A 14,550-nucleotide genomic window follows, 5' to 3' on the forward strand; every position below is an offset into this window, starting at 1 on the left:
AGTTTGTTTACGCTTATCATCATTCCTAAACTAGTTCTTTTATTTAACACATTGTGTGTGCCTGCTGTGTACTTATCTCTGGATAAGGCACTGTGAGATACAAACAATTGGAAGACATGCTCCCTGCACTGTCTTGTTCCTGACTGCCCAAAGGAAGTTTCAATCTAGGTGGGAAGACAAGACAAATGGAAACCAAAGATAAATAATAAAGTCACTGTATAATATGTCTCAAATGGGACAATTATTACTACTGAATGCAGAGGAGGTAGTGATTGCTGTAGAACCTGTTTGTATTTGCTCCAGATTTGCCCATCTTTAAGCCTGTGATGATTAATTTTATGTGTCAAGTTGGCTAGGCTATAATACCCAAGTGTTTAGTCAAACACTAACTGTGAAGGTATTTTTTAGATATGATTAACATTGAAATCAGTACTTTGAGTAAAGCAGATTATCCTCTATAACGTGGGTGAGTCTCATCCAACCCATTGAAGGCCTCAAGAGAAAAGAGTTCCTTGAGTGGAAGAAATCTTGCCTCCAGACTGCCTCCAGACTTAAAACTGCAATATCAACTCTTTCCTGGGTCTCCAGCCTGCTGGCCTGGCCTATAAATTTTGGACTTGCCAGCCCCCACAATCACGTGAGCGATTCTTTAAGATGAATCTCTCTCTCCCTGTACGTGTTTCCTATTTTGTCTTTCTCTCTGGAGAACCCTGACTAATAAAAAGCCCAAAGATTCTCATCCTCTTTCAACTTGGTCTTTAAGGTAAGAAGATGTTCCCACGGAGATGCAATCTCATTCATTTCTTTATTCATTCCAGAAAAATTTTATTAACTATTTATATGTATGGTGGATCAAGAGTGTAGGCTTTGAAACCAGCCTATCTAGGTTTATTTTCTAGTATGATCCTCAGTTTTCTCATCTGTGAAATGAAGATAATAATGGAACTCTCGACTGAAAAAAATGCACAACCTAAAAGCTGCGAGTTATGTTTTATTTGGCAGACAAAACTAAGGACGTAAGCCCAGGACACGGTCTCAACTGAGAGACTCCTCTGAAGTGGCAAGGGGGGAGCCAGGATATATAGGAGTTTTTGCAACAAAGACCAGGTAGTCAAGCATCGAAAGATTACTGTTAATTAAAGAAAACCAGACATCTTAAGTTAAGGAACTTAGCATTTTTCTGAGTATGGGAAGATGCAAGACTCTGGGCTCATTGAAATCGTCCCTCTGATATGCACTGCAGGTATCTGGGGCCAGCATCCTGTGCTTTCTCCTCTTGGGTTCCTCAGGGTGCACCGTCAGGGGGTGACTGCAGTGTCTGCTGATTTGATGGCAGGCATTCTGTTTCTATCCCACAGGGCTCACTGTTAGGGCAGCTGTAATGCAACAGCTGGATGGCTGCAGCCTCGTTTGTTTACTGATATGGCAGGCAACATTTCTCATTCACTGTACTTACATTTTATGGTTGTTTTGAAGAATAACTGAGTTAATAAAAACATGCTAAGTACTTTGAACAGCTGCTGGCATGCAGTAAGCACTCAGTACATGTTAGTTATGTCTGTTATGACTATATACCAGGAGTACTGTCCCTGGCTTTGTAGAAACAATGGTAAATATCATACCCAATGATAAGTATTAGCCCTTAAATTGTTCATGGTCTGTTTGGAGAGTCAGAGAAACAAATGTGCGGTTCTAAGAGTGTGCTAGGAATGTGGGTGGAGGTGTGCGGTGCCACAGGCCATTGAGGGGAGCACAGCGTCCGTGCTCAGAACCCTGAGTGATTTGGGTCAGGAAAATCCATGGAATTTTCCATGGAAATTGAAACTGAGAAAGCATAGTGTATTCAAGGGAATGCTCTATAGGCTGGAAACTGAGAAACTATAGTGCGTTCAAGGGAACTGTCTGCCTGAAATAAAGGGTGTGAGGGTGAGCTGGTGGGAGATAATGAGGCAGATAAGCCTGGGGCTGGATGATGGAGGCCTTTGTTGGCCACAATAAGAGATCATCTGATCTTTATCTTGCTGATATTTAAGAGTCCCGCTTCCCCTACGGTTTAAAGCCTTTTGAGGTATTCTAGAAGGGGAAGCCACTATAGCAAAACAAACACATGGATGAATGAATGAGTAAATAGATGCCTTAAAAATTTTAATGGGAGAACAATGAATTGACCTGAATTTCCTGTGGAGTGGTGGCTCTCAGGTGATTTTGCCTTCCCTGGGGACATTTGACAATGTCGGGAGACATTTTTGATTGTCAGTTATTGGGGTGGGAAGTGCTACTGGCACGTAAGAGGGTAGAAGCCAGAGATGTTGCTAGAAGTCCCAGGATATACACAGGACAGTCCCCAACAACACAAAACCATCAGGTCCAAAATGTCAATAATGCTGACACTGAGAAACTTTGCTGTAAAGAACCTGAGAAATAAGGTTGGAGGAGGAGGAGTTTTGGAGCACCTTAGCACATCCCTTAAATGCTGTGACAAGTGTTTTGGAATTTATTGTACAGGCCATTAGGAAGCCAGTGAAGGTTTCTGAGTAGAGAGTCATGGTGAAGGTTGTGTTCTGGAGGATAAATCTCTGTGTGGAGGGAACTGAAGGAGTTCAGGAAGTGCCACCCCCAAATGGGCCACTTTGGTATATTGATAATTTTGAGCTGAAAGCACTTGAAAAACGTCAAATGCAGGGAGAGGCTTTCTCTGAATTTCCCTTATCTACCTCAAGACAGATTCTCCAAAAGGAACTAAATTGTGACAGATCCCCTGCGGGGAGTTTCCTCCACCAGGGAGGACTGAGTCTTATCACAGGAGAGGAAACTAGAAGCTGACACTGCACCTAAGACAAACTTTATCACAAATTATCAGATGTCCCATCTGTTCTTCTAAGGGCCCATTTATCTTTCTTGAACACCATTTATGCTCCTTTAAATAGACTATGTTCCCTTTTGCTATTAAGATGATAAAGAGCTCTTGGATCTCACTACATTTTTGGATATTCACCTTTTTATTTTCTTTCCCTGTGATGTCCCCATGCACATGGTATTGAGTTAATAAATTTTTATACTTTTCTCCTGTTAATCTGCCTGTTGTCAGTTTATCTAGTAGACCCAGCTATCGAAACTAGCCGGGTAGAGGGAAGGTCTTTCCTCCCACACAGAACATTGAAGGGTAAGAGGGACCAGAGGCAGAGAATCATGTAGAAGGTTATTGCAATTGTTCAGACTCTGATGTTAAGCCTAAATGTTTGGGAGAAGATGGAGAGGAAAATAATGAAAACTGATGGACATAAGAAGCTTGGAAAGGAAATTACTTTGGAAGAAGAGAATATGTTTTTGTTTTTGTTTTTGTTTTGGGGGAAACATTCATTTTAAGGCAACAGTGCAATTCATGCAGAAATATCTCCTATGCAGAGTTGTGTCAACTGAAAAAAAAATGCACACCCTAAAAGTTGAGAATTATGTTTTATTCAGTGGACTTTCTGAGGACTTAAGCCCAGGAGGCAACCTCTCAGATAGCTCTGAGGGACTGCTCCAAAGAGGTAAAGGAGGAGCCAGGATATATAGGAGTTTTTGCAACAAAAACCAGGTAGTTGAAACATCAAAAGATTAATGAAAGTAAAACCAGCCATCTCAAATGAATGAATTTACCACTTTTCTATGTATGGGGAGATGCAAGAGTCTGGGCTCATTGAAATCATTCCTTTGACATGCATCTTAACTATCTAGGGCCAGTGTCCTGTTTTCTCCATCCTGAATGCCCTCGGGGTGCACGGTGGTGGGGGAGGGCCGTGGCTGCAGGGGCTAATGGTTTGATGGCCTCAACACCCTTTGTTTATAGATATGGCAGGTAACATTCCAGTCCACAGACGTGTGCCTAGGAAAGGAGACAGGACTGAGGTTGTAGGAGTCAACAGGCTAGACGTGATCGGCAAAATAATAGTGGCCTAATTCTTTGGGGAGAAAGGGTTCGCAAGAGGAAAGCAGTAGATTGAGGACTGAGGGCAATTCATGGTGTCTCTTCTCTTTCCCTGTTTTGGTTATTTTTTCCTTATAGGCCCCCATTTCTCACCAGTGTTGTGAGAAGAATGGAGGCATATGCTGTTCCTTGATTGCCTGACTCCATGGCTATTCAAGACCCTTAAATGATTGTTTATTACATGGACTAGCCAGGTGTTTCCTGGAAGGTTGACTCCCATTTGAGGACTAATCACTGAAAATTAGCCTGATCATCTTAAGGTTTCTTGTTACTTTGGTCCTCGACCAGGCTAGACAGTGCATTGGTAATCACAAGCAGAACACTGGCTAGACCCTTCCTCTCCCACTGTGCCAGCACACCTGAGTTGGTGGCATTCCATAGCTTGTAATTTTTTGAATCTCTCTCTCTCTTTTTTTTTTTTTGGCTGCACGGTTTGCGGGATCCTAGTTCCTCGACCAGGGATTGAACCCTTGCCCTGGGCAGTGAAAGTGCAGAGTCCTAACCACTGAACTGCCTGGGAATTCCCTTGAATTTTGATTTCTGCCTTCCCTGTCATATCTCCTGTATCTTACCAATAGTCTTCTCTCCCACAAATCATATTAACCACATAACTCTAGAGTCTCTGCAAATTGAAAACTTGATCTGGGTGGATAGCAATGCAATGAAGAAGGAGAAGGTATTGAAGAAAATAAAAAGACAAATTTATTTAGTTAAAAAAGGAGAAAAGCCTCAAGAATTACGTAGAACCTTAAAAAGGAAGGAAATCCTGCCATTTGTGACAACATGGATGGACCTGGAGGATGTTATGCTAAGTGAAATAAGCCAAACACAGAAAGACAAATAGTATATGATCTCATTTATATGTGGAATCTGAAGTAGTCAAACTCATAGAAGCAGAGAGCAGAATGCTGATTGCCAGGGGCTGGGTAGAGGGGGAAATGAACAGGAGATGGTCAAAGGGTACAAAGTGTCACTATTTTTATGGTTGTAACTTATTTACTCAGAATTTAATTAAAAATTTTTTTTTCTATGAGAAACAGTGCTGCAGCAAACAACTTTGTGCATAGATCATTTTACACATATGTGACTAGTACCACTAGAGAATACATTCCTAGGAGAAGAGTTGTTGGGTCCTAGGGTATGTGCATTTGTAGTTTTGATAGACATTGCAGACAACCTTCCATAGAGATATACCCAGGTTAACCTCCCACAATATATAGGATTGTTCTTGTGGTTCTTAAACTTGTTTTTTGTCCTTTTGATAGATAAATCATAGCTATTGAACTTTTCTTTTCACAGTGTGACTGAACATCTTTTCATTTGTTCAAGAGGCATTTTTAAAATTAGCATCCTTAATGTTCCCTGGGCCCTGTGAATCCTAGGCAAGGTGTAGTTTGCCCATAGGTCAACTGGGTCAGTAACCTCCTGCCAATGGGCAGGACCTTAGCTTACCCTCTTCTTGATGATGTTTATTGAATTGGTAGGCCAAGAATTCCCTCTTCTTGTGGCTCTGAAGGAGCTCTCCTTGCCCAGAGGGTGTCTTGGTCCCTGCTGGCCTTTCTACCATCCTCTCATGCTGCCCCTTTTCTCTCACTAGAGTCCCCTGTCTTAGACCGCTGATGTGTGCATGCCACAGTTGATGCTCGACCCTAGCCTCTGCTGCACCGACCCAGCCTTTACTGCTGATGTTCTTGGCTGTCTGTTGTCTTCCAGGCCCATCTGGAGTTCCATTCTTTCCTAGCCTGCCTCTGGTCACCTAATCTCAATGCAGGCAGTGCTCTGCTTAGCTACCCGTAATGATGAGCTCTACCCGCTCTTTGAGAACATGCTATATGCCCAGCACTGTCTTAGTCAGTTGCTGCTGGAATAGGATACCATAGACCAAGTAGCTTATAAACAACAGAAATTTATTTCTCATACTTCTAGAGGCTGGACAATCCAAGATCAAGACACCAGCTGATTTGGCATCTGCCAAGGGCCCTTTTCCTGGTTCATAGATGGCTGTCTTTTCCCTAAGTCCTCACATGGCAGAAGGGGTAAGGGAGCTCTCTGAAGTCTCTTTTATAAAGGCACTAATACCAATTATGAGGGCTTCATCCTTGTTACCTAACCTCCTCCCAAAGGCTCGACCTCTTGATACCAGCTCATTGGAAATTAAGTTTCAACATATATGAATTTTGGTGGTGGACGGGGTTGGGGTGGACACAAATATTTAGTCTATAGCAACTGTGCTAAGCGTTCAGTTCTTTTCAGGAATTCTCTCTTTAAGCCTTTACAAGAACCCTATTTATTTTAAGGATGAGGAAACTGAAGCTCTGAGAGGTTATATAAACTCCCCGAGGGCAGACAGTTAGTGAGTGGAGGAAGTATTGGGGGAGTGAGAACTCCATCTCTCTCTCTAAAGTGCATGCTGTCAATTGCCCTAGTGCTGGTGCTAACCAGATCTTGACTTCCAGGGTTTGCTCTAGGTTGCTTTTTGGCATTTGTCACCATGTCTGTCCAGCTCACGTACACCTTTCTTTCTCTATTAAAAAATGTCTTCCTCTTCAAATTGACCCAGTCTATTTTCAGGGAGATGAGTGGGAGGGGAGAAACCCCTGCAGGGCCCTCTAGCATAGGAGCTATAGCCCAGAATGACTCAGGTCTTAGGTTTACCCTTCAGATTTCCTCTTCCTAAGGCACCTACCTGCTGGGGCAGAGGGGTGGGGAGGGAGTGGAGAAGGTCGATTAAGGGCCTTACATTGTAGAGAACCCATCACTCCATTCGGCACTCCAGCTGCCGCGCAGACTGGCCCAACCTTGCATCCCAGAAGCCTCCCTGCCTCAGGGGGATTTTTCTCTCAGAAGCCTCTTTGTCCTCCTTGCAGTCTGGCTTCTATCAGGAGACCCAGGGCATCAGATGCATGCATAGGTAGATCTCTTATACCATGGGGTCTCAAAAGACCCCCATACCCCAAGCTGTTCTTAGGATCTAGCAAATCAGGGATTGTCCCTAGACCATTGTTTAAGGGTCCCTGAACCTTGACATGGACAAGAGGCTGTATATATCCTGAACATACAGAAGGCCAACTACACATACAGAGAAGCCTGGACCTTAACCCTGGTTCCATCAGACCATCCCTTAGCGTAATCTGTCCCCTCCTCTAAGCTGTGTTCTCTGGTCTTGCTTGGATGAAGGACAATGGACCTAACAGGCTCTTAAAGTTGAATTTGCTTTCATCCTTATTTCTGTCCTTGTTCTCTTAGTACCACTGTGTCTCTCTTCTTTTTTTTTTTCCATTTTATTTATTTTATTTTTTATTTAACTACAGTTGGTTTACAACAGTGTGTTAGTTTCAGGTGAACAGCTTCAGATTTTTTTCCATTATAGGTTGTTACAAGATATTGAACATAGTTCCCTGTGCTATACAGTAGGTCCTTCTTGTTTATCTATTTTGTGTATAGTAGTATGTATACTACTATACTATTAATCCCATACTCCTAATTTATCCCTCCCCTTCCCCTTTTCCCTTTGGTAACCATAAGTTTGTTTTCTATGTCTGTGAGTCTGTTTCTGTTTTGTAAATAAATTGATTTGTATTATTCTTTTTAGATTCCACATATAAGTGATATCATATAGTATTTGTCTTTCTCTTTCTGACTTACTTCACCTAATGTGATAATCTCTAGGTTCATCCAACACTGTCTCTTAATTGTCCATCTGATCCCAGGGCCACTGCCTTGGGCAGCTGCTCCTTCACTCTCTCATTTCAAACAGCTGGGTTCACACCTTTCCTTCCCAACTGCCCTTCTTACACACACACACACACACACACACACACACACACACACACACATACACACACAGACAAATTTGGAAGATCCAAGATTTTTGGGAAAAGAAGAAAGGTCCTTTCCAATAGAAGCTTTAGTTTGTAACTTGTGGCACCAACAATTTGGCTGGAAATGAGGTGGTGTGGAAGAATTTGGCCTCGTGGACGGACATAATGTGGGGGCAATAGCTTTGGGGGCTCAGTACCCAGGTTCTACTCTGCTAACTTGTGTGACTTCAGGGAAGTCAATTTGCTCTCGGAGCCTCAAGCTTTCTTATCATCTACAAATGATGGGGTTGGACTAGCTGGTCTCTGGAGTTGAGAGGAGAGGCAAGCAGCTCTCAGCCTTCACCAAAGCAAGTTACCAGGGGCACCAGCTTCCAGCCACAGAGGGAAAGAGCACACATCTTTTCCTTGTACAGTCTACCCCAGGCTCTCAGTGTTGGCCTTATTGACATTTTGGGCCAGATCATTCTTTGTTGTGTGTGTGTTGGGGGGTTCCTGTGTATTGTAGAATGTTTAATAGCACCCCTGTCCCATGCCAGTAGGCCCCCCAGCTCTAGTTGTGACAACCAAAAATGTTTTCAGACATTGCCAAATATCCCCTGGGGTTGAGGCAAAATCCCCTCCAGCTGAGAACCACTGGTCTACCCTATGCAACTTGTATAGATTTTCTTCGTGATGTAAAATCTTCCTTCCAAAGAAGCCAGACAGAAGACCACAAAGGGTGCTATCCCCCCAACCTCTGCGGGTTGTAATCTGAGGACTGTGGACACAGACCACAGTAGATTTAGCAGCTGTGAGCTTGTTTCCATTTCTCTGTATATTCTCTGGTCTTAAACATCTTTACACTGGCTACCTGTGTAAACACCACTGGAAAACAGTGGTATCTAATGAGTGTTTTGAAGTTCTGGAAGAGATGGATGTTGGGAAATATGTTTCTAGAGGAAACTTTTTTTTTTTGGAGAGACAAGGAAGCTCTCTAAATTGACTACAAGAAGCCTATCTTAGTCTAAACTCCAAAACCTTGAATCTTTGCTCTAGGCTGCTTATGATGAGATAGACGAACCTTCACTTTGAGGGACATGAGTGCTCAGTGGGGCTGGTCAGATGGAGCATTAGGGATAGAGCAGCAGGATTTTGAACCTGTGTCCAATAATGGGAGCCAATGAAACTAACCACAAGGGGCTCACATGAAACACCACTCTCTTGGGATGTGGGTAAATTGCAGGCTTGACCCCCATCTCTGCAATTAATGTGCCTGTCAAGAGATCTGTGATCAGGCTGTACTTCCAGGGTCAGCCTTGAGGGAGAAGGGGCTAGGAGGAGACTTCATGCCAAGGTCAAGTGCAGCCTGTGGTGTGTGTTCTGGGAGTCTGTTGGGGAAGATACTGACTGGATTTGGTTGCAACGCGCAGTCCTTCTCTTTCCCATTTAGTTACTGATTCTCTAAAGGGGGGCCTCATATATTTTTAGCAAAAGCTCACAGTACCACCCAGTCCCCATCCATCCGGTTCTTGCAATAACAACCCTTCCTCCTCCCCCAAATTCCCACCCCAGACCTGCAGCCAGTCCTGTTTGTGATTCCCCAGGGCTGACATTGCAGGTCAAGAGGAGATGGGGGTGGTGGTGCCTGCCCATATGGATGTTAGGAGTGTTAGAAGCCGGGAATTTCTGTAGATTTTATTCTGTCATCTGCCTCCTACCGAGTCTCTGTACCTTACCTGTAAGAACTACTGTTCTGAACTCTGGGTCTTTCCTGTAGCATCCCTCTCCTCACCTCCTTGAACTTCTGATTGTTCTTTAAAGCATAATTCAAGGCTGCCTCCTCTGGGAAGACTTTCTTTACCTTAGGCTGAGCTGGAGCCCCTCACTTGTGCTCCCGTAACATCAGTGCTCTGTCTTTGAAGGCTTATCCTATTTAGTCTGTGTCCGTTTTCATGTTTATCTTTTCTCACCATTTGCTGAACTCCTTAAAGACAGAAATCAAATCTTCTATCTCTATATGCTTTAGACCTTTTAGTGTTGGCCCTAAATTAATTAATAAATAGCCCTACTGTTTATTTAGTAGGCACTAAATAAACATCTGTTGACCAAATTAATAAAGAGAATTTGGGGGCGCATCAGAATTTCCTGGGTAGAGTTTTCAAAATATACATTGCCGGATCCACCCCTGGACATACAAATTCTCTAGGTCTGGACTGGGGTGTGTGGGTCTGCCTTTTGGAAAATTCCATTATGATTTTGAGCCTCACCCATGGTAAAGAACGACTGACATAACTCAATCTATGCTTCTGCCCACTCTGAAGTGAGAGAGGGGAAGGGACTTAGCTAATATTACACAGAATTGAACTGAATACCCAAATAACCCTACCCTCAATCATGCCCTTTCTTTTGCTTTCTAAAAAAAAATTAGAAGTGTATTGGGAAGAAGAGATTTGCTATGAGGCGGAAACAAAAATATCTGTATGAGATGAAAGTTCTCTGGTTCTTCAACAACAATAATTACCATTAATGATAATAAACCCCATTGTAGTTGGAAGCACAGACATTACTAATGATGGAGCAGATGTTTGGGAGAAAAAATGCAGCACCACTCAGCTGGTGGTCACGCAGGGAATGATGCAGCCCTGATGGGCTGCTTCCTTGCTTGTAAGGTGCGTGGACAGCATTTGCCTAAGTAAACATCCTTACAAAGAGCCATTCTTGGATTGTTGGAGGAGGGAGGGGTGCAGAGTGCATTCAGGCCAGTGAGCCCATTTTAGAGATGAGGAAACTGAGGCTGGGGGTGGGGGTGGGTAATGACCTTTTCAGATGCTGCAGCCAATTAATGGAAAAGCTGAGCCTACAATCTGGTTTCCCAATTCTTTGCCAAGTATATGCACACTGGTTCTTTTTTTTTTTTTAAGATTTATTTCATTAGTTATTCATTTTTAAAAAATTTTTGGCTGCATTGGGTCTTTGTTGCTGTGCACAGGCTTTCTCTAGCTGTGGAGATCAGGGGCTACTCTTCATTGTGGTGTGTGGGCTTCTCATTGCGGTGGCTTCTCTTGTTGCAGAGCATGGGCTCTAGGCATGAGGTCTTCAGTAGTTGCAGCACACAGGCTCAGTAGTTGTGGCACACAGGCTTAGTTGCTCTGTGGCATGTGGGATCTTCCCCGACCAGGGATCAAACCTGTGTCCCCTGCGTTGGTAGGTGGATTCTTAACCACTGTGCCATCAGGGAAGCCCCACACTGGTTATTCTTGAACGATGTAGTTAAATGTTTCCAGGTTGAGGGATAGCCTACTGATTCCCTCCGGAGTCCCCAAAGTGTCCCCTTTAGCCTGATCCTTTAACCTAGCAATTCAGATTTGATGCAGCTAGGGTCTCCCCAGTAAGGAATTCAGCTTCCTCTCCGAGATATTCTGCCTCTCCACTCAACTGGGCCTCCTTGGACCACTTCCATACTTCACCAGATTGAGGGATTCTCTCTTGTTTTGACCCCTGGTCTTCGTGATTGGAGGTGGACATTACCACCTTTCACCTCTCTCTAAGTCTGGAGGAACAAACCCTTTACTCCAATCAGACAGTTTACTTGCACACTTCCAAAAATCCACTTTCTCTGCTGCTTCCAACAGTTTACTGCACCTTGAACGCTGCTCCCTGTCAACATCTCCACGTATCAAAATCCTTCCTGTCCTTGAAAACCTCGCCCACATTCGCACCCCCTGCGAGGCAATCCTTGTCCATTCCGGTCTCAGAGCTCTCCTCCCTTTTAGCACTTGCAGGAATAGGTATGGTCCACACCAATCAGTTAGTGTGTGTCACACTGCCTTGTTCTGGGGTTGGGAACAAGTGTCTCCCTACTGGACGACAAGCCCCTGTAGTATGTTATTAATGTATGTTTATGTATAAAGTTTACATGTTATTAATTCTCTGCAGAGTGTGTGCTGCAGGGCAGTTCAAGTCAACAAACGTTTATTGTGCTTTGTGGTGCCACCTCGGGACTTCTTGCTATGGGGAAAAATAAATGTATTTATTGTTCAAAGCTACTTTTATTTGGGTTTGCGCTTCCTTGTAGCCAAAAGCACTGTAACTAATATATATACCAACTAAGTAAATAGATGTGGGGGTGGACGCAGGGTTTTTCTACAATTTATTTCAACTTGGAGGTGGTGTATGAAGGAGAATGAGAGAGAAAGGGGGAATTAAGAGTCAATGTGTGTGTGTGTGTGTGTGTGTGTGTGTGCGCGCTCGCGCTAAGGGAAGCACGGAATGACTATGTACCCGTGGGAGAATGCATGAGAGAGGATGGCATTTATTTAGAAGCAGATTAAATTAATGAACTCCTCATGCAATGTTACCCCAATATGCGTTATTAAAATCTATATATTCTTCTTAACGATAAACATTTCTTGAGTGTCCCAGGTAGGCTAGGGGTGGCTAATAACACTCTATTTCTTAAAATTTCAATTCGCCTCATGCAAACCAATGCTTCCTAACATGAAATTTGATTTTACTCTCAATAGATAAAGAAAATAGCTTTCATTCTCCATTTAGGTCAGAAGCAACTTGGGCATCAGTTCAAATACTCCTCAGGGCACCAAGAATAACTAGAAGCTTATCTTTGTGAATGTCTTTTTTGTGCCTGTTTCTCATTCTCTGGTATTTTTCTTTCCTAGTCTTTTGAATTTTCTTTCTTTCTTTCCTTTTTTATTTTGCAGTTTTCGTTTATTTTTCATCACATCTCTCTTTTTTGATGTCCCTCCATGATTTCCTTCTCTAGGTCTTACATTCGTGCCTCTCTGCAATGAATTCCTCTCTGGAATGAATATCTCATATTAATGGAGAGGGGCATTTGGGGTCCTCAGAGTAGCAGGAGAGCAGTTTAGTAAAGTAGAGGAAGTCTTGGACGAGGATTCAGGAGCCTGCGTTTGCATGCAGGACTTTATCACTGACTAGCTGGGTGACCTTGGGCAAAGTTGCAAGTTCTTGGCGCCTTAGCGCCCTTATCTCTAAAAAGAAGGATTTGACCAGTATGATCTCTAGGCATGAACATTCTGGGTCATTTATAAAAGACAGCTTTGTTTCAGAAGTGAGATTTGCACTTGAATTTGAACGTATGGGTCTTTGGTGATAATTAGCATTGGATTTAAAAGTCGTTTTATATTCTACAACTTTGTGGTTACTTGAGCCTTATAAATGAGGGCTGGGATTTGAGACCAGCACTTGCCAGGTTGTCATCAATCAAATACTGGAAACTTTTCCAGATAGGAGCTGACTCTGAGAGAAACAGGGAGATAGAATAGAAACAGTCCTTGATTTGTGTGTGTTTTTTTTTAATTGTGGTAAAGACACATAACATAAAACCTACCCTATTAACTAATGTTTGTGTACAGTACAGTATTTTTTTTTTTTTTTCTAAAATTTATTTATTTATTGGCTGCGTTGGGTCTTCATTGCTGTGCACAGTCTTTCTTTAGTTGCGGAGGGTGGGGGGCTACTCTTTTTTGCGGTGCACAGGCTTCTCATTGTGGTGGCTTCCTCTGTTGCGGAGCACGGGCTCTAGGCGTGCAGGCTTCAGTAGCTGTGGCACACGGGCTCAATAGTTGTGGCTCACGGGCTCTAGAGGGCAGGCTCAATAGTTGTGGTGTGCGGGCTTAGTTTCTCCGTGGCATGTGGGATCTTCCTGGCCCAGGGCTTGAGCCCGTGTCCCCTGCATTGGCAGGCAGATTCTTAACCACTGCGCCACCAGGGAAGTCCTACAGTACAGTATTGTTAACTCTTGTTGTACGCAGATTTCCAGAACTTTTTCATATGACATGATTGAAACTCAGTATTCATTGCACAGCAATTCCCCATCCCCACACTTCCCCCAGCCCCTGGCAACCACCTTTCTACTCTCCGCTTCTGTGAGTTTAGATACTTCATATCAGAGGGATCGTAAGTATTTGTTCTTCTGTGACTGGCTTATTTCACTAAGCATAATGTGTATAAGGTTCATCATGTTGTAGCATGTGACAGAACTTCCTTCTTTTAAAAGGCTCTATGATATTACCTGACTTGTATTCTAAACTAGACTTTTTTCTGAGTTTTATACAGAAATTAAAACATATTTTGTCTCAACACACTTTCCTGCTCCTGCGGGTAGTTCACGGTGCCCTCACCGATGCAAAAGCTTTTTGGGCAGATTGGCCTAGTACCCACTCATAAATAAGGATGGTTCACTTTACCTCTGATGTATTCCCAATATTGCATGATTATTTTTTTTAAACTATTTTTCTTTAGAGTTAGGTTTACACAAAACAGACGTCTTTGTCTACAAACGTGGCCTTTCAATTGCATGATCAGAATTTTTTGAGACGACCTAGATTCTTGTCTTGACTCTGCACAGCCTTGGGCAATCTTCCTCCCACTGTGGGCCTCAGTTTTCTCATCTGTGAAATGGAGAGGTGACCTAGATCAATGGTCCTCATTGAGGGCCATTTTCCCCTTCAGTGGACATTTGGCAATGTCTGAGGACACTTTTGATTGTCACACCTGGGGAGGGATGCTACTGGCATCTACCTAGTAGATGCCTCCTCCCTCCCCTCTGAAAGAACTATCCAGACCGAAATGTCAATAGTGCTGAGGTTGAGAAATCCTGTGCTAGCTGATATCTACCATCTCTTAGATGCCATAACGCCTTCCATCTCTTCAGTTCTTCCCTTCACTTCCTCATTGGCTTGGGCCTAAAACACAAGTGTAAAGTAGGAGACTTTATCAAATCTCTTTCTTCTCTTTTCA

This window comes from Hippopotamus amphibius, chromosome 11, assembly GCF_030028045.1.
Source record: "Hippopotamus amphibius kiboko isolate mHipAmp2 chromosome 11, mHipAmp2.hap2, whole genome shotgun sequence".
NCBI classification, from domain to species: Eukaryota; Metazoa; Chordata; class Mammalia; order Artiodactyla; family Hippopotamidae; genus Hippopotamus; species Hippopotamus amphibius.